The 7,195-nt window shown below is 59.6% G+C and overlaps 1 pseudogene across 1 annotated transcript; it reads left to right on the top strand.

Annotated features, from left to right (window-relative positions):
• Window positions 1-2,166: 2,166 nt before the first annotated feature.
• On the top strand, window positions 2,167-2,910 carry LOC144735708 (histone H1 pseudogene; annotated as a pseudogene). Its single transcript, XR_013588676.1, has one exon. The product of XR_013588676.1 is annotated as a histone H1 pseudogene (transcript).
• Window positions 2,911-7,195: the final 4,285 nt, after the last annotated feature.

The following is a 7,195-nucleotide window of genomic DNA, read 5'->3' as shown; positions in this document are numbered from 1 at the left end:
ACCCAGCTCTGCACGGCACTCACTCAACGCTGACCACTCACGTTAGGATCGCGCACCTGTGTTACACACGTCGTGAACGTGCGCGCACACACATACAGCTCCACACGCGATACCCACTCTTGCGCCGCTCTGCGCCGCGCTGGCCGCTCACGTTACGATCGCGCACCTGGGGTACGCCGATTACGCACGCCGAGAGCTTACGCAAGTAACGAGCACACGCAAGCGAGGCACACGCCGACACAACGACTCAAGCCGCCGTGCGCGCGAGACAAACCGTACAACAATGCGCAGCCGATTACGCGCTCGAGCCGCGGGGTCGGGGGTCAGGGGTCCACCACCGCGCCGCACTTTACGCAAGTAACGAGCACACGCAAGCGGGGCACACGCCGACACGACGACTCGTCCCCTCCCCCACTCGCGCGTGCACGTCAACCCAAATATCGTACAAGGACGATTCTCCTCTCACACGTCTGCGTAGTCACGCCAACACACAAAAGTGCTCTCCCCAGGCGTTAACGCACACACCTCCGTACCCGCACAATCGTACAGAGACCACGGCCTTTATGCATACAACGACCACACACTCGCGAATGCAGTGCACGCTAATACCACGTTCCAAAAACACCCAACAACACGGTTTTGTTACTACGCTCGAGATTTTATTAGCCCTTGGTAACCAACCGAGCCACCCGTGTGTGTGTGCGGGCCAGCAAGGCGCTTCTAACCCACACTCTGGTGCCGTGTAGCCCTATTCTATGCTGCGCTCTCTGCTAAACCGCTTTCCTACTCGTCCTTACCCCGAACTAACCCTCTCCTACGGATCCTATTCTCCGCTCTGAGGTGTTGTAAGGCGCGCAACACGATACCGTCTGTAGTCCTTGGTGACCTTGCGGCGCTCAGATCGTCCTGCAGACAATCTAGCAGCTCGCCCGATGACTCCTTCGTCGCTGACCCCGTGTCCAAACTCCAGAAGAAGAGACTTCCCTACTGCCCCTACGTTTTCTTTTAAACTATTCACATCAAAGGCTAGGCGCCCCCGTCCCGACCGCCTTGGTCTCTCGACCAATCCTGAGCCTAGGATTTCCCGCTCTTTTGCGATCCCGCCGGCCTTTGAACTTTCGACCAATCAGTCGTCCCGGGTCCTGATCCCAGCTATCTGCCTTGCTGACCAGTGTTTGTGTTTGTATGCGTTTCTAACTGCGGGGCTCTCTGAGCTCGCCGTGGTCGTGCGATCTCAAATCCGCCCACGGCGCCGCAGTGTTACTTGGCCTGGGAAGGGTCCTGTCCAATTCCCTGGCCCTGAGAAACCGTGGGGTAACCCCCCTAGGGGGCCCTCGGGTGAAAACTCAGGGTAGGTGACCCGACCACGAGGCCCTACGTGGGTGCGGGTGCGTGTTTATGTGGGGGGGGTGATGGGGGGCAGTGCGGCGGTGGAAGCCGGGCGGCTCCCTGGCTCGGCCGAGCGGCCCCGTCGCTGTGGCACCACAGCTACTCACCTCTTGCCACGTAAAATGTTAAACTTTCTATTTAATGTCGGTTAATTTTGAGTAATTTTCTTCAGTTTGTTGTCCATCTGAAAATCCATATATTTATTAATTTCAAAGTTCGATTAAAACGTCCAGTTAAAAGTTCGTTGACAAGGGACGGTTGGCATGGCGCGCAGTCCTCACCATAGCGCGAGAGGAGGAATCGTGAGCGCGCGAGGCAAAACTTAAATAGAAAATATTTCGTTGGAATTAAATATGAGTAGTCTGTTGAAGCATCTTGTCTTGCAAAACATTCGAGTGTGTTTTAAATAGTGTTCATCATTAACACTTTTGAAAAACGACAATCATCATATCTCGCCCTGACCGAACAATGTCTCCCAAATGTTGGTTGTTCACTTGTTTTGAATTATAATTTATATCGTGAGCATTGTCGTATATTGCATAAGTAACGTACATTAAAGAAGTGATCTTCGTGATAATGTATCAACTATATGCATGTAAGTATGAACGTTACGGGAGTAATCGAGCCCAAAGGCAGGCGTGATAAACACAGTGAGTATGGTGGCAACTTCCTCACTAGATCTGAGTGCTGGATGATCTCAGCGACGTCCGCATTCAGTAGGCCGCTTCTATAATAACCTCGGGCCTGGAGGACGCTCGGTTTGAATTCGTGAGAGCGCTGATTTCGATTTCAAAGAGGCGAGGCGATAAAAGCGACGTTTTGAGATGGCGGAAACTGCTCCTGCTCAACCACCCGCTGGGGCTACTTCAGCGCCTAAAAGCCCCAAGAAGAAGCGCGCCGCTCCAAAGTCCAAGAAGGTCGGCCCCAGCGTGTCCGAGCTCATCCTCAAGGCTCTGGCCAGCAGCAAGGAGAGGAACGGCGTGTCTCTTCCTGCGCTCAAAAAGTCGCTTGCTGCCGGAGGATACGACGTGGAGAAGAACAATGCCCGCGTGAAGTTGGCCATCAAGAAGCTCGTGGCCAAAGACGCCGTGGCGCAAGTGAAGGGCAGCGGTGCATCTGGCTCTTTCAAACTCAACAAGGAAAAGGCTGCCGCAAAGGCGAAGCCCAAGTCGTCAACATCAAAGCCCGCAGCTAAAAAGCCCGCGGCAGCCAAGAAGGTGAAGAAGCCCGCGGCAGCCAAGAAGACCGCGCCCAAGAAGTCTCCCAAGAAAGCAAAGAAGCCCGCGGCTGCCAAGTCGGCCAAGAGCCCCAAAAAGGTGAAGTCGGCTGTTAAGCCCAAGAAGGTGGCGAAGAGCCCAGCCAAGCCCAAGGCTGCGAAGCCCAAGGTCGCTAAGCCCAAGACCGTCAAGGCCAAGGCCGCCAAACCCAAGGTGGCCAAGCCCAAGAAGGCCGCGGCCAAGCCCAAGAAGACTGCGCCAAAGAAGTGAATCCGATCGGACGATGCTCGATTCACTCCACCTCAACGGCGCTTTTCAGAGCCACCCACTTAGTTAAAAAAGTGAACCAGGTGCTGCTGCACTTCAATTAGTTCATCGTTAACACATGGCAGTGTATTGTGGGGGTCGCTAGCCCCCGAGATCCCTCCCTCGATAATACTAACGGCCGGACTAACATCATCAATCGCCCCCCCGCTGCTAAGCGAACCGCCGCTAGGCTCCTCACCCAGGGTGTGGGAGCCGTCACCCGAGGATTCCCCTCCACCGCGGGTCCGCGTAGCAGGCATGGTTAACCACGTACGCGCACACCCACACACAGCTCTGCACGGCACTCACCCAACACTGACCACTCACGTTAGGATCGCGCACCTGTGGTACACACGTCGTGAACGTGCGCGCACACACATACAGCTCCACACGCGATACCCACTCTTGCGCCGCTCTGCGCCGCGCTGGCCGCTCACGTTACGATCGCGCACCTGGGGTACGCCGATTACGCATGCCGAGAGCTTACGCAAGTAACGAGCACACGCAAGCGGGGCACACGCCGACACAACGACTCAGGCCGCCGCCGCCGTGCGCGCGAGACAAACCGTACAACAATGCGCAGCCGATTACGCGCTCGAGCCGCGGGGTCGGGGGTCAGGGGTCCACCACCGCGCCGCACTTTACGCAAGTAACGAGCACACGCAAGCGGGGCACACGCCGACACGACGACTCGTCCCCTCCCCCACTCGCGCGTGCACGTCAACACAAATATCGTACAAGGACGATTCTCCTCTCACACGGCTGCGTAGTCACGCCAACACACAAAAGTGCTCTCCCCGGGCGTTAACGCACACACCTCCGTACCCGCACAATCGTACAGAGACCACGGCCTTTATGCATACAACGACCACACACTCGCGAATGCAGTGCACGCTAATACCACGTTCCAAAAACACCCAACAACACGGTTTTGTTACAACGCTCGAGATTTTATTAGCCCTTGCTAACCAACCGAGCCACCCGTGTGTGTGTGCGGGCCAGCAAGGCGTTTCTAACCCACACTCTGGTGCCGTGTAGCCCTATTCTATGCTGCGCTCTCTGCTAAACCGCTTTCCTACTCGTCCTTACCCTGAACTAACCCTCTCCTACGGATCCTACTCTCCGCTCTGAGGTGTTGTAAGGCGCGCAACACGATACCGTCTGTAGTCCTTTGTGACCTTGCGGCGCTCAGATCGTCCTGCAGACAATCTAGCGGCTCGCCCGATGACTCCTTCGTCGCTGACCCCGTGTCCAAACTCCAGAAGAAGAGACTTCCCTACTGCCCCTGCGTTTTCTTTTAAACTATTCACATCAAAGGCTAGGCGCCCCCGTCCCGACCGCCTTGGTCTCTCGACCAATCTTGAGCCTAGGATTTCCCGCTCTTTTGCGATCCCGCCGGCCTTTGAACTTTCGACCAATCAGTCGTCCCGGATCCTGATCCCAGCTATCTGCTTTGCTGACCCGTGTTTGTGTTTGTATGCGTTTCTAACTGCGGGGCTCTCTGAGCTCGCCGTGGTCGTGCGATCTCAAATCCGCCCACGGCGCCGCAGTTTTACTTGGCCTGGGAAGGGTCCTGTCCAATTCCCTGGCCCTGAGAAACTGTGGGGTAACCCCCCTAGGGGGCCCTCGGGTGAAAACTCAGGGTAGGTGACCCGACCACGAGGCCCTACGTGGGTGCGGGTGCGTGTTTATGTGGGGGGGGTGATGGGGGGCAGTGCGGCGGTGGAAGCCGGGCGGCTCCCTGGCTCGGCCGAGCGGCCCCGTCGCTGTGGCACCACATAGCCCCCCGGGGTGCCAGTCCCCGTCCCGGGTTGACTGGAGCACCTCGCCTGGGTTGCCCCCACGAGGTATCGCCGCGGGGTCCGCGGGATTCGCCCGGCCCTTGTGGCTGGCCTCGGGGGTGGCGGCTCCGTCTCCTGGGGCTCCGGCGGTGGTCTCCTCCTCCATTCCAACGGCTCCCCTCGGTCTCTGGCACCTGCGGGCTGGGGAACAAACTCAGAGGCGGTGGGGTTTAAGGGTCGCCGTCCTCGTCGCCCCCGGCCCCGCCCGGGGCCCCTCGGAGCCCGGGGCTCCGTGGGGCCCATATACTGCGCGAGGCCCCCGGGCACGGGGGGTGGGGGGACCCCGGGGTTTCGGGGTACTTGGACGGCGGGGCTCCCCCCCTCGGGGGCTGCTCGCCACGGCTTCAGTCGGCGGATGTTGACCACCATCTCCCGGCCCCTCTCTCCTCCCTGAATCAGCACCGTCCATGGTGAGATCTGCCGTCTCACAATCCAGGGTCCTCGCCAGTAGGTGGTCAGCTTCCCCACCTGTCCGGCACCGACGCGGGGAGTGTACAGCCACACCTCGGAGCCCGCAGTGTAGAAGGGGGGCTCCATACGGGGTCGGGCGCCCTGCTCTTGCCGCTGGTGCGCGGCCTCTCCGTGCGGGTAGGCTCGGCCCCTGGCCCCTCGCAGGGTCTCCAGCAAGTGCTCCACGGGGTGGCTCCCTTCCTCCCGTTGCGGCGGAGGGACACCGAACAGCAGATCTGCGGGCAGGCGAGACTCGCGACCAAACATCATTAGGAACGGGGTCTGTCCTGTAGATGTGTGAACGGCGGTGGTGTAGGCGAACAGGGCATAGGGGAGGTGTTCGTCCCAGTCCTGTTGATTCGCGGCCGCCATGCGTTTAAGCTTCCCGGCCAGAGTCTGGTTCATCCTCTCTACCATCCCGTTCGCCTGGGGGTGATATGCCGTGGTTCGGTCCTTCTGGATCCCGAACTCTCGGCACAGCGCCTGGAATAGTTTGGCCTCGAATTCACTACCCTGGTCGGTAATGACTCGTTCGGGGATCCCGCACTTAAGTACGTAGTTTTCCACGAAGGCCCGGGCCACTACGAGGGCTGTTTTATCCGGGATAGCCACCGCCACGGGGTAGCGGGTGAAGTACTCCACCGCTACAAGAATATATCGGTTGCCCCGGTGGGATCGTGGAAAGGGCCCCTGCAGGTCGATTCTGACCAACTGATTCGTCCGACTTACTCGGACCGGCCTCAGGGGTACCTGGTACCTCGCCGGCTTTTGCCCACACTGCTGACAGGCCCGGCAGCCCTGCACCCAGGCGGCCACATCTTGCGCCAATTTAGGCCAGAGATACTGGCGACGCAGAGTCTCCCGGGTGCGCCGTTCCCCATCATGGCCCCCGAGCGGGTGGTCGTGTACCAGTCGTAGTAGTTGGGGTCGCACATGGGCGGGAACGCAGATGCACCCAGGCTGCCCAGCGTCGGCCAGTTCCCTCACCACCCCGTTTTCCACACACAACCGGGCATACAAACCGCTCCAGGGCCCTGGTAGTGCATCCTCCTTCTCTCGCAGTGCCGCCTCCACCGCCGCCAGATCCGGATCTCGCTGCTGGGTCTGTCTCAGCTGCTCGTCGTTCAGGCCCGGGAAGGCGCAGCCGACGTCCTCCTGGATCCGTCCGATTGGGTCCCGAGCTGCGGGTCCCGCGCTTGCCGGGCGGTCGACGGGATCCTCGGTGCCACCTGCGAGGGTCTCTGTGGCGCACACTGCACTCTCTCTCGCTGGGGGGGGGTCAGTGGCCGCAGCCTCTCGGGGGTCCGTTGCCTGCCGGCAGCGTCCCCCCGTGAAACACGGGCAAGCCTCCTCCGCCCTCGTCTCGGCGAACACCGTGGGTCGCCTCGACAAGGCGTCCGCGTTTGCATGCGTCCGGCCAGCCCGATACTCGATTTGCAGGTTGTACTCCTGCAACTGCGCCAACCACCGGGCCATCTGCCCCCGCGGCTCCTTGAATGTAAGAAGGAACTGCAGAGCATAATGGTCAGTGCGTACGCGACATCTCCTGCCGTACAAATACGGCCGGAACTGTTTGCATGCGAAAATTACGGCGTACAACTCTTGGCGGGTCACGCAATAGTTCAGCTCGGCCCCACTCAAGGTCCGGCTGGCGTACGCGATGGCTCGTTCCGTCCCATCCTGTACCTGTGACAACACCGCGCCCAGCCCGCTGCTGCAGGCGTCGGTGTCCAAAATAAAATCGGTGGTAAAATCGGGGAAAGCGAGGGTGGGGGCGTGGGTGAGGTGATCTTTGAGAGTGGTCAAGGCCGTCTGGCAGGCCCCCGTCCACTGGTAGGGGTGCTTAGGGGAGGTGAGTTGGGTGAGAGGGCGTGCAATCTCACTGAATCCCTTTACAAATCGACGATAATAGGTGGCGAGCCCCAAAAATGATCTGATCTCCGTCAGATTCCTTGGCCGTGGCCACTCCACTACGGCGCGTACCTTCTCCGG

The sequence above is a fragment of the Lampetra planeri genome, chromosome 3 (genome assembly GCF_965212315.1).
Source record: "Lampetra planeri chromosome 3, kcLamPlan1.2.h2, whole genome shotgun sequence".
In the NCBI taxonomy this organism is placed as follows: domain Eukaryota; kingdom Metazoa; phylum Chordata; class Hyperoartia; order Petromyzontiformes; family Petromyzontidae; genus Lampetra; species Lampetra planeri.
The sequence above is the reverse complement of the archived record's forward strand: the minus strand, read 5'-3'. Positions and strand labels throughout refer to the sequence as shown.